At 46.3% G+C, this 27,364-nt stretch overlaps 1 protein-coding gene and 1 non-coding gene across 2 annotated transcripts in view; one reads left to right on the plus strand and one right to left on the minus strand.

The window, feature by feature from the left end:
• The window catches only part of LOC144721291 (voltage-dependent T-type calcium channel subunit alpha-1H-like), a 270,667-nt gene that overhangs the window by 46,113 nt on the left and 197,190 nt on the right, over window positions 1–27,364 (plus strand). The window lies entirely within an intron of this gene.
• Window positions 6,620–6,701, minus strand: TRNAS-GCU (transfer RNA serine (anticodon GCU)). The gene has a single exon. It is a non-coding gene; the product is annotated as a tRNA-Ser (tRNA).

A 27,364-nucleotide genomic window follows, 5' to 3' on the forward strand; every position in this document is an offset into this window, starting at 1 on the left:
CAATCTAACTTGCCTTTTTCTCATGATTCTTATTCATTTTATTGTTGTACCTGCTATCGGTAATACGTTTATGTTTGCATTTGTATGGCGATCAAATGCCTCGGCAAACGCAAAGGCGCCATACGTCATATCTCAGCTCAAGAAATTTGTAAGGGCACCCCTGGTGGCAGCTGTCCCTATGTGGCACGAGGTGACGCGGCACCGGCATGCACGTGTGCGTTTGTCTGCCCGCAGGGGGCGGCGATTGGTGTGTGTGCAATCCCTGCTGATGACTTTGTATGCATTGGGGGTGTAACGATGCATCAATCAATACAAATCCTTGCACTCCACGACACCATGCATTGAACGCCAATGTCTGAAAATCGATATGGTTTCTTTTTCATTCCTACATGTTGTGTGTTATGGGTTCACGTGGCTCGCATTGGCCTTTTTGTACACATCAGTGGGGCTCAGTCAGTGGGGTTGAGTCAGTGGGACTGTGTCAGTGGGGCTGTGTCAGTGAGCCTGTGTCAGTGGGGCTGTGTCAGTGGGGCTGAGTCAGTGGGGCTGAGTCAGTGGGGCTGTGTCAGTGGGGCTGTGTCAGTGGGGCTGAGTCAGTGGGGCTGTGTCAGTGGGGCTACGTCAGTGGGGCTGAGTCAGTGGGGCTGTGTCAGTGGGGCTGTGTCAGTGGGGCTGTGTCAGTGGGGCTGAGTCAGTGGGGCTGTGTCAGTGGGGCTGTGTCAGTGGGGCTGTGTCAGTGGAGCTGTGTCAGTGGGGCTGAGTCAGTGGAGCTGTGTCAGTGGGGCTGTGTCAGTGGGGCTGAGTCAGTGGGGCTGTGTCAGTGGGGCTGAGTCAGTGGGGCTGTGTCAGTGGGGCTGTGTCAGTGGGGCTGTATCAGTGGGGCTGTGTCAGTGGGGCTGAGTCAGTGGGGCTGTGTCAGTGGGGCTGAGTCAGTGGGGCTGTGTCAGTGGGGCTGTGTCAGTGGGGCTGTGTCAGTGGGGCTGAGTCAGTGGGGCTGTGTCAGTGGGGCTGAGTCAGTGGGGCTGTGTCAGTGGGGCTGAGTCAGTGGGGCTGTGTCAGTGGGGCTGAGTCAGTGGGGCTGTGTCAGTGGGGCTGTGTCAGTGGGGCTGTGTCAGTGGGGCTGTGTCAGTGGGGCTGTGTCAGTGGGGCTGTGTCAGTGGGGCTGTGTCAGTGGGGCTGAGTCAGTGGGGCTGTGTCAGTGGGGCTGTGTCAGTGGGGCTGTGTCAGTGGGGCTGAGTCAGTGGAGCTGAGTCAGTGGAGCTGTGTCAGTGGGGCTGAGTCAGTGGGGCTGTGTCAGTGGGGCTGTGTCAGTGGGGCTGTGTCAGTGGGGCTGTGTCAGTGGGGCTGTGTCAGTGGGGCTGTGTCAGTGGGGCTTTGTCAGTGGATTATGGCTTTGTCAGTCGAATACAGGAACCATGAAAATGTTCCACCTTAGCCAAATCAACGCACAGGTGTCTCTTGAAACTAATCGCTGCACCAGACCATGGCCATAAGAAACCAGTGGGGTGTTTCCACATGGACCAAACCTGTGTACGCACACACACACAAGTCAACGTTTTTCCCTCCCATACCAATATCTTTCGGCATTCACGCTTGCAGTAGCAATTCTACGTTCCCGTTACAGGAGCCAGTATTTCCACAGGACAACTTCCCACAGCGGTATTCTAAGTCGGCCCCAGTCGGGAGTTGAACTTGTGACCTTCTGAGTGCGAGGCAAGTGACAGAACCGACGTGTCACCTGGTCTCGGCTCGTCTTTCCATTCTACAGCCAGACGTGACTCACTGATGAGTCCTTGCAGTGGCGAGCACGTTCACACGTCTCCCGATTTACGAGGCCACTGGGTCTGATCTGCTTCGAATTTAGCAACTGGTTCTGCAATGCAGTTCGGCAAGTAAGGGTGGATCGATTGAAATAAAGTATCGTGCTCACGATATGTGCATTGAATCACGTGCATAAAATGGAGTAATTCCATTCAGTGGAAAGGGTATGCTCATGTTACATGCGGGCTAATGGAGCAAACAGAGCCATGCTAATGAGACGTAAATGAAGAGAATACAAATGAAAGAGTAAGAATTAGGCGAAAATAATTATACTTTATTGGAATCATGACCCCCAGTTGTAACATTCTATGAACTCACAATGTCAGGGAGGAGTTCGTTATTTCGTGCCTCGTGGCAATGAACATCAGCGCCAGGGAGACAAAGGTGGCTGGGTAGACACGGTGCTGGCTTCACCGTCAGCCACCACCCATCTCAAATGATCCGAATGCTGACATTTTTACAAATGGGCTTTTATTTTACAAACAAATCAATTGCAATGTCCTAACCGTAAAAAAGAAAATCACACGAAGTGAAACATTTCCATTATTAGACATAACAGAGTTGTGCAACATTAATGGCACTCCAGACCGGTGCCAAGATGCAAGCGGACTTTGCAGTACGACATCAACAATGGCATTGGTTTTTTTTTTCAGATGAAATAAAACAAATCCCAGTGGTATTGATTAATTGGTGGGGGTGGGGGGGTATGGAGTTGGGGGTAAGGGGGAGTGGAGAAGTTTTAGGGTGAGGATTCATCTGGTTACCCGTGAACTCCCCAGTCGCCCAGTCGATATCCTTTGAGCCGCATGCTCACAATCGCGCGTACACGCTCGCACAACGATTCGGGACAAACCGTGATGGCGCGAGAGACTTTCCTTGTAAGCTCGAATGTGACAGCGTCAATCTCGGCGATACCGAGTTGTGGATCGAGGGGAGGGAGGCATTGATTGAGGGGAGGAAGGGAGGGAGCCTCTCCTAGGTCAACTCAGCCTTAAAATTATTGCCTGGTATGTTGTTGATAAACGTGAGTGCTGCGGAGGTCAATTCAACCGGACAGGGTCCTGGCCACACCGCCACGTCGTGCGCCCTGCCGGCTTTCATAGGTGCTCGCAAACAACCCTTGCCCCAACAGTCTATTTGGTTAAAAGGGAGATCTTTGTATTATTTTTTCCATTTCTTTGTGTGCCTGTGAATACGTCTTTGTGCACGTGCATGAATGTGTTTCTCAATGTGCGTCGTTTGCTTTTGCTTCTCTCCGCATTCAAGTACGTCTGTGCATGAGCTCATGCGTATGCCTATAAATGTGTGCATCTATTGCATACATCTGTGTGTGGGTGTGCGCGGGCTACTGCCTGCCATAGTGTAGCGGTGAGTGTGCTACGCTTTGAACCAGGCGATCCAAATTAGATTTCCGCTCATGGCCAACACCAGTGGCGATTATCCAAACCAGTCCTGGGCCTCCCCTAGGTCGATTCGGCCTCAAATGAGTACCTGGTGCGATGTGTAAACTTCGCCACTGGGGAGACAAAGGTGATGGCCACCCACCCCCTCTTGTGCCGTGCCGGCCTTCGTAGGTGCTCACTAACCACACTTGCCCCAACAGTCTGCTAAGGCTACACGGGTGATCTTTGTCTTGTGCGTTTGTACAATTTCGGCAAGTGGGAAACTGCAAGAAAGGAATTTCCAGGAAGGATTATCGTGGAATAATCCATGGCATGGGGGATCGCGCTGATGTTCTGCGCAGACAAAACACCCGCAGTGTTCAGGGTTTTGTGCCCATTGGCGGCGCTTCCATGAAGCAAAACCTCTACCCAGCTGCACTGCAATACCCCAACCAAAAGGTCGAAGGTCGACCGTGCAGTGGTCTACACCCGCACCCGGCTCTCTCTACAGGCAGGGATTGCGGACCGTGCACGGGACCGTGGTCTGGGTGCGAGATTCCGTCCCACGGGGGAGACGAGGTGGTGCCATTTAGAAGGCAGTGCAGGAGTCAGGTTGCGGACCTATCACTAACAGACTGTGCGGCATCATCGCTGTCGTTCGACTAGGGGGACTCTAGAAATAGGTTTTTACCCTTTTATCTGGCAACAAAACTGGCACCTTTATACAAGGGATCATGTTTGCATTAACCACAACACTTGCAGTCAAAATGCAAACAAAAAGACAACTCTGATAATGTATGCACTGTCCTTGAAATTGATTGGTCCACACTCGAGACAGATTTTCTTAGAGCCTAGTCTCACATGGTGTTGGACCAGATGACGCCAAAAGGCCTTTTCAAGGACAGTGAATACATTATTAGAGTTGTCTTTTATTTGTATTTTGACCGCAAGTGTTGTGGTTAATGCAAACATGATCCCTTGTATAAAAGTGTCAGTTTTATTGCCAATTAAAAGGGTTAAAACCTATTACTATATCTTGCTACTGGCAAAGGAGGTCTCATGATGAGGGGGACACTGTCGTGTAAAGAACAAAAATAAACATCCCACGTGGAAATGGCCATGTATCCCGAGCAGCATCCTCCTGAAAATGAGCCATGAGACCATATTACAAGATGCACATTAACGATTGGTATTCGATTGAAACGTGGTGAATATTTAGCAAAGTGTAATAATGAACCATCGTGATGTCGCTTCTCGATGTACAAATTGTATTGTTGATATTTTACGGCTCCTTGCCCACCCACTGCTAGATGCAGCTCTGTGTGGTTGTTTGGCCACAGTTCACCAGGTTGGTCTGTGAAGGTGGGACCCCACGGATGGTTCAGATATCACTTTCCGCTGACAGCCATGGCCGGAAGTAGACCGCTGTGCCACTACTCCACCACATAACGTGTCAACGTATATACACATTAACCTAATATACATCGTCAGTCCATTATTATGAAGGTCAAGAGATCACGAAGTTTTCATTGCCAGAGGCGCCGATGCCACCATACCTCACCGTCACTTCCTCCTCTCCCGTAGATCCCACGGTTATTGCAAAGTCAGCACCAGACACACACATTGCTAAAACCAGTAGGTTTGAATGCCACACACACACGTACACTTTTATTTTATAAGAATAAAAACGCAGACAATGCACGTTCTGGAAAATTGCAGTTGATGGGACGGCTTCTACATTTACACAAAAGCACAGTGGGAACGAAAACAAATATGTGCATTAAATACACTATATCTGTGCATGGTGCTTTGCGTAATACAATTGCCGCCTTTGTTAGTCTGGACGGATATAATATCCTTTACAGAAGCAGATGGAGACAATCTCATATCGGCGAGATCATTGAATTGAAATTTAATTTAATAAGCTGCAACGATGCATTCTAACGTTTGTGATAACGCTGCAATTATCGCCAACAAAACAAAGAGAGAGCCCCTGTACGGCCATACAGACCGCCGGTGCACGGTACCGTTGGTGAGTGCCTATTAGTCGCGGCACGACATGTGAGGGGTGGTGTGGCAAACCCATTTCTAGCCGCCTTTGTATTCCCAGCGCTCATGTTTAGACACCACAGGAGGCAGTAATTTACGGCTGAGTTTGACCCTTGTAAAATGAGATGTTCCAACCGAAGGGATTTTCCACGTGAAATATTGAAACGAACAAACGAAAAAGAAAATGGCATTCAGACACCACGTGCCATTTTGGTGTTATCCATGGCCAGACATCTGGCTGGGAATCGAACCCATGTCACCGGATTTGTTAGTGCGTGCATGAACCGCTGCCCATGTACTCGATATCAAGTAGGGATGCACTGCGGAAGATCCCAGGTCATCTGAGCCTTTAAACGAAGATACCTGATGCATTGTGTAAACATTTAAACTGGGGAAACAAAGGCGGTTGGTCGTGGGGTTTGCCACACACCCCGTCGCATGCAGTACCGGCCTTCGTTGGTGCTCGCAAATGCCACTTGCCCCAGCAAGTCTGTTGAAGGCTACACGGGAGGATCGCTTTCTTTGTAGTTGCATCACTCTGCCCAGTGCCAGATTATCCTAAAAGCAAAAGTAGCTACAAATGCCACAGGCCCCGCACTTTCAAGGGCCCCGCGCTAAATGCTTTCAAGCTATCAATTCCCGTTCAGTGATTCGGCACTTCCTCTATTGCTATAGTGCTATACTGCCTTGAACTTTTATTAACGACTGGGTGTTCAAGGTTATAGATTTGTCGTATTATCTGGCTGTATAGCAGATGAAAAAATACAATTACTTTGCTATGCAAGTAAAACAACTTGTGTTTTTATTATTATGGTTGTATTTATTTATTTAGGGCCCCTTTATAACGTATGCTCCAGGCCCCGCACTAGCTTAATCCGGCACCGACTTTTCCCAAGCCGCTGTCCAATTATAATTCTCTGATAATGACAGACGGACACCCTCTGTGGGGCGCACCCTGTCTTTTAAGACTGCATGAACATCGCCAGCACGCAGCGTGTTGCAGTTTGCATGAAAAAAATAAAAATTAACCCGTAAAAACAAAGTTTTTCACTATAAATCCTTTATATGCGTGGCGGCTAGAGTCCTCTCGTCCTCTGGCTTGAGATGGCTGCCACCTATGGGTCAGATGATTGCCTGCCACCATTAAGCAATTGGTAATTAATTAAAAAAAAATTCGTAAAAAGTGTAAAATTTTGGAAAAAAAATTTCACGAAAATTAATTGTCACGCACAACGAGTCTGTGTGGAAAATGTCAGCTCGATTGGATCACGGGAAGTGGGTTAAAAAACGACCGAAAGATTTGCACGGTCGTAAGCGCGCAAGCAAGCAAGTGAACTTAATATAAAAGGATTTAAAAAGAAAAATCGCGACGAAGGTGGGATTCGAACCCACGCGTGCAGAGCACAATGGATTAGCAGTCCATCGCCTTAACCACTCGGCCACCTCGTCTCACGCACTCACACACGCAAGCACATACAACCAGAACCAGGATGAAGACTTGCACGCACATACATACAAACAGACTCCCCCCCCCACACACACACAGTCATACTATGATTTTTTCCTAAAAAGTGTAAAATTTTGGATTTTTTTCTTCACGAAAATACATTGTCACGCACAACGAGTCTGTGTGCAAAATGTCAGCTCGATTGGATCACGGGAAGTGGGTTAAAAAACTACCGAAAGATTTGCACGGTCGTAAGCAAGCAAGTTAACTTAATATAAAGGATTTAAAAACACAGCTACTTGGCGGTGACGTCTCGTAGGCTTCGCGGCAGGTGGATGTAATGACGGGCAGATTAATGCGGGGGGAGTCTTGGTGACACGATTGCAATTTGGTCAATTGAATTGCATGGGCTGAGCAACGTCTCCGCGGCACTCCTCCCACACTGGTGACACCGTAATGGCGTGATTTAGCCTCCCTTAGCTCAGCCGCCCTCCTGATGATGTCTCGACCTTCGTTCTACGCCGCTTCTTCACGCCGAGCTCATCACCGGTGAAATGTTTCCAGTCGCTCTCTCTCTCTCTCTACGCGGCGTTTTTTTTCTAGTCATCTTTTCATTATATTTTAGTCGGAGCACAAAACAGCGACGTGGGGGCGGGTGGAACAGAAACTCGAGGGACACGAAGTCCCGAACTCTGTGCTCCAATGCTTCGAGGAGGGAGGTGATTGGGCTCGCTGCCCCGCCGATGTTGTTTTCCATCCGGGGCCGTTGGCCTCTCGCACAGTCCCAGAGAGCGTCTCTGTGGAGAATGGCCCACGGAGGTTGACATCGCGCGACGCCTGCATTGTGACCTCCGTTTACAAGGCGGGGGGTGGGGGGGGCATTCAACACAGTGAATGTTAAACACGCTTCAAGCCAATGTTGAACGCTTCAATGAATGCGTAACGATACGACCCCGCTCTGTCTCTTGTGCATTCGACTCCAGCTCCCCCCCTACCCCCACACACACCGTGAGTAGGAAGGAGAGGCTTCGTACGTGAAGTTCATCTACTACCGTATCTTCCCGCATATAACCCGCGGGGTATACCACTTCTTACAAACAAAACAAGACCCTGTGGGGTATATGGAGGTGCGGGATATCTGAAATTTGTTTTACACAAAACGCTATTTTTGCGGGCTATATGCGGGAGAATACGGTAAACTATGTTTATTTTACCAGGTAAGTGCCCCTGAGCTATATCGCTCTTTTCGGAAGCCACTCGGCCCCAAATGATAGCTCAACGAAGTGGCTTATCGTGTGGATAGTTGTCGCATCAGCCAAGTAGCCTAAATGCATGTTTCGAAATGTGGAGTGAAAAAAAACGGGAACAGCCAGAGAAACAATGAACGCGACCACAGGGAGAACATGTAAACTCCACATCTGCAGGCGGCAGGGTCGGAATGGAATCCACGACCTCCTGTAAACCAGGCGAGGTAGTTAACACCTCGCCACCGTGCTCGTGGGTGTTTGCCGAACTGGTGAACTTTAACCCCAAAAACGGTGACTGGCGTTTCAAAATTGATCCCATTTTTTTGACTTGGCTGTAAGAATTTAGAAAGGGGTCTGAGCATTTAGAAAAGGAGGGGGGCTTAGTCCCCTCTACCCCCCTCCCCAAATGCTTCCAAACTTTGTTTGCAAGTAGTTAACCAGAGGCCTCCTCTCCACACCACGTGATGCCCCACTGCATATGCCTTGCGTCAAGCGTTTGCTAGTCCTCCAAGCTGGAGTCGGCTGCGTGACGTGAAACATCTAATCGCATCCAACAAAGCTGGCTCTGGTGCCGCCATTGGGTGTCCATGATGAGACTGTGAATGCTTGAGACCGCTGTTTAATCACGCACGCGGGTGGGAACCGGGTATGGATCCAAGACTTCTGTGATGCTGTAACTCTGCATTAGCCCCCCCCCCTCCCACCGAACCTGTAACCCTCTCTGCCTCTCCTTGCTCTTTTGTTCTTTTCACTAACAAGGTAATTAATTTCGAGAAACACGAGTACTGATTTTTTTCGTTGCACATTTTGTGTTGTTGTTGAACGAAGCATCGTGTGTTCTGCTGTTCAACAAGCAAGCACCATTGTTAGCCTGAGCGGTGGTGGAAATTCCACATTCCTATGGCAGGAGCCATGTATCCGTATGACAACCACTCTTGACTTTCCACAAAGTCATGATGTTGATGCATGGCTGAGTTGGCCAAAGGACGGATTATTTCCGCTCGCAAACTTCTAATGATAATAATAATAATAGTGTTAAACAGAGTACAACAGGGCCCGGGAACCGAGACTAGTGTGTGTAGATAATTATCCTTCAGATGGAAACAATGATCAACAACGGGCAAAGCATCTCCCAGTTCAAATCGGCACGAGGTGGCGCTGATTGATGTTGGCAGCCCCTGAGCTAATAATCTAACTTCCACATTGCCAAGACAGGGCTGCAGGTAAATCAACTGTCCTATTGTTGGCAGAGTCCCCAAACCCCAAAACAAAAGAGTTGCACTTCGCCCCCCCCCATCCCCCGCCCTGCCACCCAGCCACTCTTGTGCCTTCATTAATGGTCACGATTCAGGGTTAGTGGTTAGATGTTTTTTTTTTAAATATGAAAAAAGATATAATAAATATATGAAAATAATTTTTTTAATCAAAATATTTCGAAAATGTATTTTTTATTGTGTTGAATGTAGCGATAGCCTCTAGTGGCAGACGGTGGGTGGGGGGGGTGTAAACCCATTGCGTATGAGCGTATACGAGTCGAAAACAATCGATAATTTTCCAATGAACCGAACGTTTGGGGCAAGTCGATTGCAGCGGTGAAGCCCTGACGGTCAACAGCGAAACCACGACGTCGGGAGCGATCCCACGGCTCCACGAGGCAAGACACATTACGACTCCTGCTGGGACCACAGCTGCTCCATCACTAGGGGGGAGGGGGGGCGGCGTTTAATGTCACCGGCTGGGGGCTCACGTACCTCAAACCCCACGACTCACCACAACGGGGATTTTTTTTTCTTACCGTTTTGTGATCACCTCAAGGCTGCTTGGGAGCCAGAATCCCAGCGGCGTGAGCTCCCAGTGCTTTGACGAGATCAATGCGAAATTCTATCAGAAGGCTTTCAAGCGCGTTTCGGCTTTTTCATGCGTGCGGAGCCCACGCGGAGCGAGCGAGGGAGTTCGTGTTCGGTTTCACTTTGTGTGCCGCCCTCTTTGTAACGCGCCAGAGTTGTTGTCGCTGTTGTTTTTGAATTGTGGGACCTCTGAAACATACATGTCCCCCGATGTCCAAATTCGAACGTCGCTCGCTCATTCGCAACAAGTTTAATTTGCGGGCAAATGTTTTTAGCGCGTCGCGTGCGTTTCACAGCGTCCGAGGCACAGAAACGCGGTGGGCTTGATGGGCTGTTCGAGTCGAGTCTGAAAATGTTGACGAGTGTAAGACGTAGATGAGTATGTATAATTACGATTGTGAGGCTTGAAATGATTCCACCCCCCTTCCCTCCTTTGTCCTGTCCTCCCTCACTCCACCACAGTGATTTGATGAGTCATCGCGATTTGGGCATCGCGGTTCCGATCGCAGTATTTGCTCGTTTTTGTCTCGTTTTCATAATATCATTCGTGTGGTTTATTGCTGTTTCAGTACAGTTGTGTTCAGCTCTCAATAAACGCGAGCCTATAACTCGGATAACTCATAAACTAATCTCTGAATAAATTAAACTTAGTAACTGAAATTTGGATTGAAAGCTTTCGTGACTGCAGGGATTCATATTCTTGGTTCTTTCGGTAAAGTCACGTCGAAGGGAAATAATACAATAATAAAAATTAAAACAATAACATGTTCTTGCTGTGGTTTTCACAACTGATGATGATTGCTTGTGTTGCAATCGAAACGTCGTGATAATTTTATTGTTTTATTTTTATTATTTTATTATTTCCCTTCTCCGTGACTTTACCGAAAGAACCAAGAATTAGTCACTTAAGTTTGGTCTGACTGTGCAGGGTAGAGAGGCCAAGCCCTTGCCCCTCAATTGAAGGATAATGAGTTAAAATCAACCCATCATTCCGGTGTGGTCAATAAAATTAATACAACGTTGTAGGCAAGGCCAGAGTGGGTCCATTCTTTCCTTTTGGCCTTGAAAGTCGGTTTCGGGTCGGGCCAGTTGAGCCAAGAAGCTACTATTTTTCAATGGTGACGTGGCCAAAGTTGCAAGCATGTTACAAGCATGTTACATGGGCAGTAAGGGTTTACAGAAGTTACATAGTACAAGAGCAGGAACATTTGTATAAATAAGAGCGTTTCTCTTGCCCGAGGAATGTGGAATTTCCACCGAGATCTTACTGGCTCAGCGCAATCGATTTTAGCAGAAGGCCAATTTCTTAATCCCTTCGATGGCTTATGAATAATGTCAGTGCAGAAAATTGCAGACGTTTGTTTTAATGAAGTGGTGTGATTAGCTCAGACAAGATTTTTCACTGAAACGGTTAAACAAATTAGCTGCCTTCTGCTTAAAACGGTAGGGCTGGAAAAGTTCGGCAAACAAGTTGGAACTTGCAGATTTGTTGACTTCTTGCGTGAGCAGCTATGCTGAGCTACAAAGCTGCGAAAATTCACCCCCACGGGCAATGCTCTGAATTGTGGCCACTGAAGTTCTCAATTCAATTCAAGAATCATTTGGGTGCATGATAGCGACCAGAGGCGGTTTCTTCATTAGGGCGATTGGGCGACGCACCACCAATGTCATTCAACCACAGAGTCACGCTAGCCGTCACTGTCAGCCTCTGGATATAGTCCAATCAGCGTCATGTCACGTTCTGTGGAGTACCGCCTCTTTTTGGGCGATTTCACTACGGCTGAGAATCGCCCCGAGTGGCCCCATAGACTTACATTCAAAGATGTTTTTTTTCGAATGGGGGCGCTGCAATGCATTCTCTATGGCTTCCGGGAGGGCTCGCCCTAACGTGCTTACGTCATCATACGTGCTAACGTCATCATACGTAAGCACGTTTCATCCAACAATATAATTTATCGCCACCTAGTGGAATCTTTAATAAAATAAACTTGAGTGGTTTGTTTTAATAGTGAGTATATAAACAAACAAGATGTATTGTAAGAGTCACTTTATTTTTCATTAATATTAAAGAAGTGAAGTTGCCTTTACATGCTTAAGCTGTTAATTTATTCATTGCATGGGTGGACCTTATCAATCATCCAGACATTTGCCCCCCCTGAGAGATTTTGCAGGAGCCGCCACTGATAGCGACTCTGCCGGTTGTAGGGGTCATGTGATCCCATTAAATTCTACGTATGTGAATCCAAACATGACCTGTTACACACGCCATTCCATGCAGGTACCACGAGATTATGAATCTACATTAATCGATCAATCGATGCATCATTACACCCCCTGTCGAGCTATTATTGGGTCAAACTGCTCGGGGGTATCACATGGCAAGCGCAGTGCAATGATGAGCAATCGCGCACAGGTGAATACGTTCCCGCAGCTGACCAACACACGACTTTGCGAGTTTCATTGCTACGTCTGTGATTTATGCTGCAAATTTCCCCCCGTCTATTGATGGTGAAAGCTGTGGTGCAGATATCCCTAATGATCATTACACTGCCAAAGAGCTCCCACATTAGGCTCGATAGATTATTGCCGCATTGTAAAGAAGAAATACCCCGCTAATTCGAAGAGCAGCTGCAGGTTATATGGACGCGGAACGGACAATTTGCAGTGGTCAAGATGGATGATATCATTCCACCTGTTGGGAAATTCCCAGTTTTCTCCTGCCGCGGGTGGTCTTACCAAATAAAAATATAACAGTCTATTGAAAGATTTATTTGTCGGAGCCAACGCGCACATTTGGGGTAGTGGCGAGCGTGATGTTGCGAGCACCAAGCTCGGCCACCTCTATCTCGCCAGCGGTCATGTCTACACACTGGCCCCAAGTATACGTTTAAGGCTGAGTTGACCCAGGGGAGGCCCAGGACTGGTTCAGATATTTTCCACTGATAGTGGCCTTGAGTAGGAATCGACCTCGGATTGATGGGTTGATCGCGCAGCGTGCTAACCACTGCACGACCACTCCCGCATGCATGCGACACACAGATATCCACACAGACAAAGAACCACCTAAAGATGTGACCGGCTGCTCGGGAAAGTGCATATATTTACACATGCATATGCAAGCATACTAGAGCGGGGAGGTTTTCGTGATTCATGGTCTGAAATTACAATTGAGTTAATCGGATTGTATACGATTCTTCATGGAATTGTGGGTTTGACGGAATGCTGGAACCAGGGGAGGTTGGCTGGGCTGCACAGAGTCCAGCATAGCTCTAAGGCAAGACGGTGGCCTGTGGGACGTGGCCAGCATGTGCTATGTTTGGAGAAGCTGTGCACATACTCTTTGGTTCTTTCGGTAAAGTCACGTAGTTAGAAATAAAATAATCACAGTGGTTGTCACACCTGATGAAGAATTGCTTGTGTTGCAATCGAAACGTCGTGATTTGTTTAATTTTATTTTACTTCTAACTACGTGACTTTACCGAAAGAAGCAAAGAGTATGGATTCCTGCAGTCACGAAAGATTAAAATCAAAACTGTGCACATTTGGAAATATACTTATGTATCCTGGAGAGCGACGCTAAGTCATAGGACTCTGTTTCAGGAGCGTCCTGCATTGGATTTTTATGTTAAGATTTTTTTTTCCCAGCCAATTTGTGAGTGATTTATAGTTATACATGGGGAGAGAAAAACAGGTCGCCAAGGTGATGGGATGTTAACGACCTCGCCTGGTAGACAGGAGGTCATGGGTTCAATCCTGACCCTGATGCCTGTTGCATATTTGGAATTTACGTGTCATTCTCTCTCTTTGGCCGCATTGATTTTTCTCTGGCTCCTCCGGTTTTCCCTCCACATTTGGAAACATGCATTTGGAGTGTTTTGCTGCTCTACATGTTCCACGTGATAAGCAACTTAGTTGGGCTATAATTTGTGGCCAGGTCGCTTCTGAAAAAGAGTTATATAGCTCAGAGGGCCTCACCTGGTAAAAAAACATAGTTTTAGTTTAGTTTAAAACTGGAGCACCTGGAGAAAACCCATGGGCATACACTGGATGGTGGCAGTATTAATGTTTAACCTGGCCCCCTGGCATTTTACAGGATCACGGTCCTGGCTGGCTGGAATTGGCAATGTTTAGTTAGTCTAGATTCACAACATATTTGCTTAAAATCCCGTTCTATTGAATGCATTTTCCACGGCAGATTTCATGTTGGAATGGATAGTTTCATATTGAAATTGCACACAATGGGAACAAATACCCATTCCCTGCAGATATTCAGCTGTAATGAAGACAAAGATGGAACCCACCAATCACCTTAACCAACTCTTGGTTAAGTGCTGTTCGTGAGCACCTATTAAGGCCGGCACAGCACACAATGGGGTTGATGGCCAGCACTACTCTCAGTCGCCTTTGTCTCCCCAATACATAGTCGACCTAGGGGAGGCCCAGCGCATATATTTACCACTGTTTTTTGTCATGAGCGGGGATCGAACTCGGATCACCAGGTCCGAAGTGTAGTGCACTCATCACTACACTACCATGTAGTCACAACATAACCTAACAACATCGCCTCAACAGACTGTTGGGGCAAGTGCCGTTAACCTTTGAAGGCTGCGTACGACACAGGAGGGGGTTGGGTGGCCAGCACCACATCAGTCTGCATTTGTCTCCCCAGTGGAGAGATAGAAAAATGTGTATATACATTGCACCAGGTTTTCATTTGAGGCTGAGTCGGCCTAGGGGAGGCCCAGGACCGTAAATGAAACTCGCGTCGCTAGGTTCGTAGCGCAACGTGCTCACCGTTGCACGACCGCTACCGACAATTTAAACATTCACACACATTTATGCCCACGCAAATGTACATGCGCACACGCAAATGTACATGCGCACACACATCTATGGCAGTGCTGTTAACATTGTTAACTATTATATTCTCAGCTCAATGGGACATTGTAGCTCTGATCTAATGTGTATTGACCGGTCAGATGCACAAAGGAATCACTCCTGGTGTGAAATAAGACGTTAAATAAATTAATAAGTGTGGAAATTGAACAAGGGAAATGTTCCAGACTGACTGCACTCCAGTGCATACGTTGACTTTGGTGTGACAATGGAATTTGATTGCAGACTGAACTATTTTATTGTGCAGCATCAGGAGACTAAGCAAGGCTATAATTCAGTTCACGGAATGAACGGGCTCCCAATTGTCGGGTTATGAATGCAAGGCTCCAGTTGTGAATTCAAGGTGGCACCATTGGCAGAGAATTCATCATCATCATGACGAGCTGGTGCAAGTTGCATCATCATCAGCAGCAGAAGCAACAGCAGCGCCATCATCACTGCAAGCAGCACTTTCATCATTATCATCATCTTAAGCTGGAAGCAGCTGCGTCATCATCAGCAACATCATCATCATCATCAGCAACAGCAACATCATCATCATTATAATCATCAGTAGCAATAACATGTATTCATATTATTATGACCAGCATCAGAAAAATCATCATCATTATTGGCCCGTTTCAGAACATAAAAAAACACATCTGGCAATGGACTAGAACCTCGCTCCGCTTGAGGAATGTGCATCCCCCCACCCCCCCGCAAAAAAAACCCGAAGGCAGCAGACGGTGGAGATGAGCGTAGCCCTCCCTGCTCGTTAGACTCCACGGAAACTTTGACTCGTCAATTATTAAAGGCTTAAGTGGAAAATGAAAGAGCCCTTTGGGTAAACAGAAGCAGCAAGCTGAGAAAAAAAAAGTTGTGCCGAGCTGGAGAGATACTTTGTGCAAACAAAACGCAGCCAGTAAGCGCCTTTGCTATTGATTGTGTTTCTGAAACTCTCCATCACGCGCTCATCTCTTCTGGCCTTGATCACTGCCACTCATTCTCTCCCGCGTGGAACTCCCGAATCTCTCACACTTGCCAAGTCAAAGTTAAAACGCCTACCCTTGCTCAATTGATTCATGGGGGTGGCACTCGCCTCCGTAGGTGTTCATCCATGAGAAAGTGGTGGAAATTCCTCATTGCAGGTGGCCTACATATAGAAGAGTTAGTGTGGTCGAATTAAATTGTTGCTAAATTGTTGACTGCTCATTTATGCACGTGACAATGACGGTAGTATATTTGCCTATAACAAAGATTACTCTGGACGTGCCGATCTTGGCAGATCACAGAAGCTAAGCAGGCTTCAAGCTGGGTGGTACCTTGATGGGGGACTGCCTGGGAATACCAGGTGTTGTCGGCTTGAGCTGTGATGTGGCCAGGCATTATTATATCTCATCAATTCTGAAGCTTTTATGCTGCTGTCCTATTTTACTCAAGTGCCAAAGCCACGTTTGGTCTCATTGTCAACTTAAAGAATGTGTTGGTCCTATATCCCAAGCAGAATCCTAATCTGATTATGAGTGTTTATTTTTGGATCATCAAAGAACCCTAATCCTGTGCCTCTGATATCTTGGGTTAGAGTTGATTGTCTCAGCCCAGTCACCAACGAGTGCACGAAAAACCTCTCGAGATATTTCATTTGGTTTCCTGCTTACTTCAACATATTCCACCGTTGATGATCAAACATTTTGCCTCGGTTATAATGAATCATTCTAGATTTGAAGCTTTCGTGACTGCAAGGATTCATACTCTTAGGTTTTTTTCCGGTAAAGTTACGTAGGTAAAAATAAGCAATAGAAATAATAATAGAAATAAAATAATAAATCACGACGTTTTGGAGGCAACACAAGTCTCCGTCATCAAGTGGGACCGTCACGGCTAAATTTACTGTATCAAGTGAGTGAGAATCTAGCTGTGACGGTCCCACCTGATGACGGAGACTTGTGTTGCCTCCGAAACGTCGTGATTTTTTAATTTTATTTCTATTATTTATTCTATTATTTGTATTATTTACTTTTATCTACGTGACTTCACCGAAAAAACCTAAGAGTATAATGAATCATATTTGTAGGGCATATACAAAGGTGGGTCTCGGCGATAATCTATGAACCTGGCGACCTGATTTCGAGTCCCAGCTGCCGGTCACGTTAGTGCCACGTGACATCTGAAGTGGTGTCCCAGGCCCCCCCCCCATCCCTTCACCATTGTGTACTGATCAAGATGGTGAAGTACGGTTAAACAATGCCCATTACCGAAAGAGCATGGGGAGGCCCAGAAATGGATTAATCGTGAAGGGGTTGAAAGGATGAGTTGCTCACTGTGAGTGTGACCGAATGAAAATATATTCATCACTCGATGATTTTGTATTCAGATGCTATGCGAATTCAAAATCTTTTGGTTATTATAATTGGGAGGGAAGAAAACAATAATGAATTTTTGGAAGATAAACCCTAGCTTTAGATTACATTAAATTACTTCTAATACTTAAAGCGATCAGTATGCAAAGGTTGACTGTTCTTCAAAGTTCACCAAAGCACTGCTGACAAAGAGGCACTGCCAAATAATGGCTTTGTAAAAGTAAAAAAAACGGTCAAAAAACAAACAGAAATGGGACAGTTCACTAGGGTCTCGTAACCTCTCTCCCTCCCATCCCTCCCCATCTTTACCCCTAAAACCCTCAACATCACACCACCCTTGGCAACAACAACAACAGAAGAAAAAAACTATTTTCCCTGTCTGGTCCCTGAAGGGACTCTTCAGCGTGGTACGAAGTTGCAGAGACAATATTGCTGGCTGCAAGTCAGGGCAAGCTGGACAAAGCTGTCAGCCCATTGCCTTTTGGGCATCTCCTGGGCTTATTGGGAGGGCTAAGTCGTGCCGACATCTGGCTAAGAGTATTAAGGGCAGCTTGGCACATGAAGGCGAGCTGGATGGAATGGCTCACGTGTGTGGGCCCGTGCACACACACAATCGCACGAACTATAATGCGCACATTAAGACAAAGAAAACCTTCCTCCCTTTCGCCCCGTAGATCACACGGATCAGTGCTAGTTAGCTAGCCCCCCTTCTAAGGATGGCATTCCACGCGAACGGGCAGTGGATCCAGCACCATGTACATCCAAGCCACCTTTGTGTCCCCAGTGTTGATGCTTACACACCAGGCACTCATCTGTGGACGGTGGTGAGGTGCAAATATCACTTGCCACTGATATTAGCCATGGCTGGGAATTGAATTCATCTGGCCACGTTCATAGCAGAGTGCATGGACAACGGTGACACCGCTCCTCCACAGGGCATTATGTTATTATTATGAATAAATTGGGTGGCACTCATTTCCTTTGGCTCAACTGAACATCAGAAGGTGATGCTGGTAGACTTTAATTCCATGTTGGTGTCCCGTTGGTATTCCTCTGACTGGGTGGTGCTATCATTGTTGATTGTGAGTTAAAATCCTGGTCGGGGGTTGACCCAACTCATCATCTACTTGGAGTTGAAAAAAAAAGAATACATCTATGGGTTAGGCAACAGCAGTTAATCTACCATTGGAACCTCATTTGCCAGTAGCAACAACGGTTAATCTATATATAAATTAGCACCTGCCATGGGAATGTGGAAGTTTCAGCAATGGCTCGCGGGAGATGACGAAGAGCAGTGCTGCTCTGTGCCCGTGTGACTACGGAGACCCTTTGACAGTGACCTGGCACGATAAAACGGCAGATTTTATTTAAATCTTCTCTTGTAAAAGACGACATGGGTCCGATTTTAAATTAGCTTTTTGACTTCCATTACTGCTTTTTAATTATGGCATTACACGGAAATTCTGCAAAAGCACCTCTGCCAATGTTCATGCTGCTGTGCGGGATTTCACCTCCAATTAGCACGGTTGGCTACGTATGGTGTGAAAGAAGTTCAACATACAAACATACTTAAACTTGTGGAATGGGTGGAGGCGCGTTCCCCAAACATTATCCCGCAGTTGTCCAGCAGCCGGGGAAAATCCGAGCCGGGAGTGCTGATGTCAGCACGCTCGCCCCGCCCGATGGACCAAGGCTGTGAGGACTGGCCAAGTTTTGGTCCCTCTCACATAACGAACAGACATGCGAGCTGATTGCGTGTGCACCTGCGTGTGTATGTGTGCGTGACAGTTGCTCTGCTGTCCACTGAGGTCATACCAGGTGATAACCTGAAGCCAAGTCGAACTAGGAAAGGCCAAGGGCTTGTTCAGATATGACTGGCCAATCGTGTTAGTTGTCTCGCGAGAGGTCCATAGCGTGCCGCACTAACCACTGCGCCACCACGTCCCCAATATCAAAGAGAAGTTTAAAAGTGTCTGACACAGCACTCCAGGATTACAGCAACACCCCCACCCAACCAGGACGATACAACGCTTGTCAAGTTGTGTTCTTGAGCACCTATGATGGCATTCGAAGGCTACTTACCATTTCAATGGGACCCTTTTTTGCCAGTATCAAGATGAAGACAAAATAATAGGCTTTCCCTTTCCAGCAAGAATAGAGGAGGTGTTAAGATGTCCAAACATCAAACGGATACCTATTTGAAAGAATCAAGTCTGCATTAACCACATATACTTGTGGTAAAGCATGCAAACAAATTTCCTTTGATAATCTATGCATTGTCCTTGAGACTAATTGGACTATACCAGAGACAGCCTCCTTCATCGCCTTGTCTCAGCAGTGTCAGACCAGAGAACAACGTCAAAAGGCAAACCGCACAAAGTCAATGCATATATCAAACCATTAATAGCTTCAGTTGAGCAGTTATATCTATTTTTTGCCACCGATATATATATACACATCTCAATAATGTACATCCCTTTGTCAATTCACTGCTGGATTAAGGCCTCCCAGCGCCAGCTCAGTCATGCCGGTTGTTTGGCCATAATTCGCCATGCTGGTTTATTGTGGTTTGGTAATGGGTAGGGCTCAAGACTGCTTTTGATCTATCACTCGCCAGCGATCGTTGCAGTTATTTTACGCGGAATCGTTGATCACAATTCCTGCATTAAATGGCAGAATCACGGCCAAAATAACGATGTGAATTTGGCCCTTTGTGTCTGTTTGTGTGTTTCGTGAGATCTGGCTCGCCAGTAGCAAAGAAAACCCCTCACAATATCTAAATCTTTCGTGTCGTAACAAGCAGTAAAAATCAACACTGGAGCTTTTGAAGCGTGGGTTTATAATGGAAACCTTGGGCCATCCCACATTATGTGCCAATTCCCTTGTACCCTGCATATACAATACTTTCCAGTACTTTTCCATATTTTCTTTGGAGCGCGCAATAAGCAAAGGAACATCTGTGGGCATGAGTAATCCTGGCTTTCGCTTTTATCTTCCAATGTCGCACAAAGCACTCCACGACGTGTCTACCAGCACTGAACAATTTGACAGTGCACTTTGTTTAGACTTGAGTATGCCTTTGAACACATTTCTAGGCCATGGAGGGCATCCTCGCGAACACCCCTTTCCATACTTTGCGGACAAAGCGCGCTACGAATGCCTGCGGAGTGTAGCGGTCACTGACGAATAAAAAGGGTTTGATTCAAGTCGCACGCAGATAAAGTTCTATTTTGCGTGCACACATTTTTTACAACAATGCGGATGACACTCTTCATCATTGTCCGGATATAATTTGAGATTGTGGGGGGAGGGCGGTGCCCTGGACACAAACAGGGGCCACGCGTTTCAGCTCTGCCGAAAGCTGGTGGCCGACACGACCCGTGATAGGGCATTTTGAGTGCGTGGTGGTGGTCACGTGAGCATGACGTGGACGGGGGCAGCCGCGCCTTGCCGCTGTTTGCGAGCAGCACCACTCGCCTTTTTTGTGTTTGTTTTCACGCTTGCGCACATGTCCCTGCTACGATAGGTTTTCTGATCGCTCGCAGAAAGTGTTGGATTTCAGTATACTTACCCCCTCAGTATATAGAGACCACGTAAGTGATGCTTCAAGTCGAGTGTATTTTTTTAACCAGGTGGTGAGAACACAAAAGAGACCAGGATAGAGTCGCATTTGTAAGGGTCACCTGGGTCACAATGACAAACAAACAAAGAGAGGAAATAATTATGGCAATGAAGCAAATGTAAACTGGTGCAAAAACAACTGTGCAGTATGAAACATTTAAACTATTGCATCGAGCCTTTGTGTAACTCCAGGAGATGATCACCACACATGCACTTCAACACGCTGGAATGTGCTGTTATTGTTGCTGTTTTTTGATCATCTCTGTAGATGTCATGGCCAGGGAGTACGGGGAACCGCTTTGCACCCCCTCCACATGCAAACGGTGCATTGTATAATTATCGAATTAGATTACATTATAATTCTTTCCCTTGCCTGATTTGTGTTCGTCCTTTTGTTCATTCGCGGAGCTTTGCTGCTGAATCAGCGTAGAGACACTTTATGAGAGTGAAATGAGACTCTGGCTACAATACATCAGAGCGTGGATGCGCAGCTACAATGCACCGGAGCCCCCCCCCCCCCGACGGTGAATGATTAATGATCGTTATTAGTGCCATCACCGAGCTAATGCAATTACTGCATGCGATAACGTAAAAGCCCTTTTGTAAGACTGTAACCTTGTAACTTTCAATGGGTTTGCTGCACAACATTTAACAAATACCTTCATTCACCGAGTTCCTTCAAATATCCAAAGAGGCTTCAGTTCTTCATGTAACTGGTACATCGGCGAAGGCCAGAGCTGTTGTGGCAGTGTCCGTTTGAGAAACCTTGGAGTTCAGAATATAGCATAGCAAAAGAGCTTTGATGGCGTCGTCGGGAAACGGAGAACATCTTAACGAGTAGGACAATGTGTGCGGGGTGGAGGATGGAAGGTTATCGAGACGGGCATTGGAGTGGTACCCAATGAGTGGACATTGGAGGTCGGGTGTCAACTGTGGAACAGTTGCGAGATCTGGCAGAAGGAAGGCAGTAATGACGAAGAGTAGTGGCACCAACAACATTGCGGCAATCGTTTTGAGCTGTCAAATTTGTCTTCAAAACATTAGAATACAAAGGATCACAGAATGAACAGGAGAAAACGTTGATTGTGGATTCCTGTAGGTGCAACTATCATAGAGGATCATCTTGATTGCTGAAATAAGTTGGCCCCTTGCCATAGGAATGTGGAATTTCACCACTGGCTCTGTTCTGCTTATAAATGAGTGCCGCCCCTTATGCTCATTTGGGCTCGGAGACACTTCGACTTCAGTATCAATGTATTGTTTTTACGATGGACAGACTGCTCCTGGACTTGGAGCAAGGTGGACAACTTATATTTGTGTCAGCAATGTTGGTTTTGGCAAGGGGATGCTTTGACTTTGTGAAACGTTGCAAATTCGGAATTCATTGCCAGAATCTGGGTCACGGATATTTTAATTGCACTTACTTTTTCCTGTTATTGTACAACTTACTTGTAAAACCACAAAAAAATACGTTAACATTTTGGAGAAATACTCAATTAGTGCGCTTTTTGCAATTTTACTAAAAGGTATTATGGTGTTTTTTTTTCTCTCTTCATGCGATTATGTCATTATAGTCAACGTTTTTATCGTGTCCAAAGTGGGTTTTGCCATCAATTGCTAAATTATGAAATTGTCCATTGCTGCTCGTTTACTTGGCCAAGAGCCCGACAAGGACTTGCAACTCCATCCCTCCCTTCCATCTTAACTCGCCACAACCATTATGACATCCTGCCAATAAGTGGCACAGTCGTGACCAAGCGTTGCTCATTTTATCCACCCTGGAGGGATGACGATGATTCAGATGATGTTACTGTTGCTGCTGCTTCCTTTGCTGATGCTGCTGCTGCTGATGCTGCTGGTAATAATCATCATCAGATGGTTGTGGGGGCCAGTACTACAGGCCTTTGTCTCTCTGTCGCCAATATGTTTACGCTAAATATTGGCTACTCGTTTAATGCCAACGTGACATAGGGGAGGCCCAGATCTGGTTCAGACATCACTCACGACTGATATTGGCCGATGCCAGGAATCGAACTGAGGCTGGCCGGCGTTTCCAGCACGATGCTGCGAAGCTACCCCACCACCTTTTCCCCCCGCCCCCCCCCCCCTCGAAATAAGTGGACCATCTTTATTTTATATAACCACAACAATACGAAACCTTTTTGGATTTGACGGATGGCCAGACGTGCGTCCTAGAGGGGGTAGGGGGGGGGAGATGTGTTGAGTGAGCGGCGATGGAGCGTGCCTGGCATGGCCTTTTGTGCAAAAAATGTAATAGGGGACCCCCTGTCCAATCTCCTCTCTGCGTAGCCTGGCGCCTGGGACCTTGCGGCCCATGGGCCCTTGTGCAGTTGCACCGCCTGCACACTCACGAGCTACGCATCTGAGTGGAGGGTAGAGGGTACAGCGCAGAAGGCGTGCAATTAATTACCCTATCAGGATTCTCAATGTGAAACAGCTTACTGCTGCATTCCCTAGCATAATTGCTGCATCATATAAACAGCATTTATATTTCCCAATTGGATTTTTTCGTAATTAAAATAAATAAACAAATAAGACTGAAATGAATATGTAAATCAGCAAACAAAAACTAGATTTTCTTTTCATATAATTCCAGCCATGCAAGTCAAATGTTTCATGACATTAAAAATATATTTTTTTAATCATTTTTTTTGTTCCTTTGTTGGGACATGTTTTTTTTGTTACTGTATAATTTTGCGATGGTGGTTAACCATTAAGCCTACTCGCAGTTTGCTCCAATTAAATTTAGTTCTGAGGACGTGGCAGCATAGATCAAGGGCTTCACAATGGCCATGTTAGAGTCCGCTGAGCCTGCAACCACTGAGGACCTGGGTTCAAGTCCCGGGCTTGGCTGTTTCTCGCAGGAGTTCACCGTGTTCCGTGGTAGAGCAACTGAGCCGACACCACTGAAATATCGGCCAATCGGATTCTCAAGTGTAGCAACGTTGATAGTTACAGCCCAGTCCCTTAATATATGTATGTTGAACTTCTTTCGCGCCGTACATAGCCAATCGTGCTCATCGAAGGTGCGGGGGCAGGACAACAAACTAGACACAAAAAGCAGTTCTAAAGAAAAGAGTTTTCAATCTGGAATGAATGAATGCACAGCACGTAATACAATTGTTGTGTTTGATGTCAGTGCCCTTGTTTAGTGGCCGCGTCACAATTCGGCGCCCAGAAAAATACCCAGGGTTCTTCTATACGGTTAAATTAACCCTCTGCCTTCACGGCATCCAGAGGATCCTCATCCAGCAGTGGAATTGACAAACGTGCGCACCTGCAACATTCAACATTCCACCCGAGGCACTTCGATTTTGTTTGTGATTCAGGCGGTCGAGGTTAATTTGAAGAAATAGTTTTTTTTTACGTTTCCCTTGGTGAAAACCTGAGTTCAGTATCAGCCTCGTATATTTCACGCATCTCGTTTGTAAACGACTGTCTGGTTAAATTTCGATTTAAAGCTTTCGTGACTGCAGGGATTCATCTTCTTGGTTTTTTTCGGTAAAGTCACGTAGAAGGGAAGTAATAAAATAATAAAAATAAAACATAATAAAATGAAACAATTCTCACGACGTTTCGGCCACAACGCAAGCAGCCGTCCTCAGGTGAAGAATGAGACAATCCAAGCTAGGAGCTTACATATAAGCTGGGTTGGGGGTGGGAGAAGAGCGCCTTAGAAGAAGGAGACTGTCTGGTTCTTTATTTCTCTGCGCGATGTGCATCTCACGTCACGCCTGTCTTATTTCGTCTCATTTTAAGTGCCTCATTCGTATTGCTCACCCCCTTTATATTGTTCGTCGAATTGTGCATTAGTTCCGTCTCTCTCCAATGTTGTACTACCTTGTTTGTTTTTCATTAGCTTAACGGTGCGGTACATTATCAAGCAATTATCAAATGAATTGCATAACATTCAAATACCCCTTTTCCTAACACACACGATTGAACGGGCAAAAGAATCAATACGTTCGCGAGGTTTCCCACTTCGTATAAGGGCACGGAAGAAGCTGATGAGAGAGGCCTGCGGAATTGATTTTAATTGGAGTCAAACATTTATTATTTGCTGATGCTGCTGCTTATGCGTTGGCAGTGGTGAACAATTAATAATAATAATAATAATAAAAGTTCAGCCCATTTGTCAATAATGTTGCCTTAAAAGCAAAACCGCGATACATAAGAGGTGACATTTCGGGCAAAGTGCTGCGAAGAAGGGTCATTGCCAGTTATTATAGAAATGTTGTCTTTTTTTGTGGCCAATAACACAAATGATAGCACATAAGGGGTCTTGGCCTGAAACATCGGCTATCGTATCGATTCATATTTTGAGGAAATGTTCATGACGAATGTGAGGAGTTTTTTTTCCCCATCGCATTATCTTCAAATCAAGATTATCTTGGTTCGCGTTAATATATTATCTCCCCAATCGGAGTGGACATTCGGTGGCATCTTCCTGACACGGGACGACGCGGGCTCTGGAAGGGATGCTTTATTTGCCGCGGCGACGCGATTTCGATTCGTGTGCGGTCGGTAAGGCGTGGGGTGATGAACACAAAAAAAACCGCGAGCAATAAACCAACAAAAATCAGACCCTGCCCGTAAATATTGGAAAGAGGATTCTTCTTTTTGTAAAGCTGTCACCATTGTCGTGGCGTTTAAATCTTTGAAGAAGCGTAATTGAAAGTGTTTAATCTGCGCTTGGATCAAGTGTGGTGGCGTTTATCTCTGAGTTGTTATTTTAAATGTTATTTAAAGCCTGACTACGCCGAGTGCATAATCTGTCCGTAGAAAACCCCTCCGTTTTGTTCTCATCACACAGAAGGCACGCTGCGATGGTTAAATGGCAGGCGGATCCTCCTCGATCATGCATGTCAGAATATTAATATTGGTTTCTCTGTACAAACATATACGTTGCATTTTGAACCTTTTCTTCACGGACAAATAATATTTACTTTTAATCCTTTAAGATTATTAAATATGAACGTGTACATAAATATAATATATGGCATTTTTAATTAAATTTAAAGCACAGCAACTCACTCACCCACCACCACACTGCCGGCCACCACAACTCACTCACCCACTCACCCACCACCACACTGCAGGTCACAACAACTCACTCACCCAACACCACACTGCAGGTCACAACAACTCACTCACCCACTCCCCCAACACCACACTGCAGGTCACAACAACTCACTCACCCACTCACCCACTACCACACTGCAGGTCACAACAACTCACTCACCCACTCTCCCACCACCACACTGCAGGCCACAACAACTCACTCACCCACTCACCCACTACCACACTGCAGGTCACAACAACTCACTCACCCACTCACCCACCACCACACTGCAGGTCACAACAACTCACTCACCCACTCACCCACCACCACACTGCAGGTCACAACAAGTCATTCACCCAACTCCACACTGCAGATCACAACAACTCACTCACCCACTCTCCCACTACCACACTGCCAGTCACAACAATTCACTCACCCACCACCACACTGCCGGTCACAACAATTCACTCACCCACTCACCCAACACACGACTGCAGGTCACAACAATTCACTCACCCACCACCACACTGCAGGTCACAACAATTCACTCGCCCACTCACCCAACACACGACTGCAGGTCACAACAATACACTCCCCCACTACCACACTGCAGATCACAACAACTCACTCACCCACTCCCCCACTACCACACTGCAGATCATAACAACTCACTCACCCACTCCCCCACTACCACACTGCAGATCATAACAACTCACTCACCCACCACCACAATGCAGATCACAACAACTCGCTTACCCACTCACCCACCACCACACTGCGGGTCACCACACGACTCTTTCTGCATCTTCCCTCCCACTGCTCCATTTTGGAATTCCCTCCTCCCATCGTCTTCTCTTTCCCCCCCCCAGCCCCAATAAGTTATTGCTCAATTCAAGAAATGTATGACACTCTGAGCCATTGCAAATTCGACGGGTTGTGGTTGTTGCTTGCCGCTTGATAGTTTGGACCACTGAGCCTTTGCTTAGCAACTGTGCAAGGAAAAATAAATTATTATGGTTGTGCTCGCAATTATCTTGAGCCCACAAATGAACGATGCATGATTCAGTGCACGTATCATGGGCATAACAATTTAGTATGAACAATGAATTGGCGCATCATTGCATATCCAAGACCTGTTAGTCTGTTTTTATTGGTGGGGGTAACACGTGTGGTCGGAGCCTGGATTGGGAACCCAGGATTTCAGCGTAGCTGGCCAAATGGCTCCCGCCACGGGAATTACAATTCACACCGAATGAGCAAATGCTTGGCAAGTGTGAGGGTAAGCCATTTAAAACATATATTATTACTACTACTACGTATTTATTTCATTATTCGGTTGAAGATATTTATGTTGGAACAAGTCTACTGCAGAGTAATACATCTCATTTACTGTGCTGTCTCGCCATTCCACCAGCAGAGACAAAAACATCAACCGAGGGTTTTATTTTTTGAGAATTAGCCAGGTTTAGGAGAAAATTAGGTCATACTAGATATTTTATTGATCTGCGGGGACATTTAATCATGAAAAAGTGTTCACCGTGTCCTTATTTATTGCCGAGGGCATCCGGATTGTTTGGTATTAATGTCTTGCAGAAAAGACAGAACCCCGAGTATTACACCGCATGTGAATAT

Source organism: Lampetra planeri, chromosome 1 (genome assembly GCF_965212315.1).
Source record: "Lampetra planeri chromosome 1, kcLamPlan1.2.h2, whole genome shotgun sequence".
Classification (NCBI taxonomy): domain Eukaryota; kingdom Metazoa; phylum Chordata; class Hyperoartia; order Petromyzontiformes; family Petromyzontidae; genus Lampetra; species Lampetra planeri.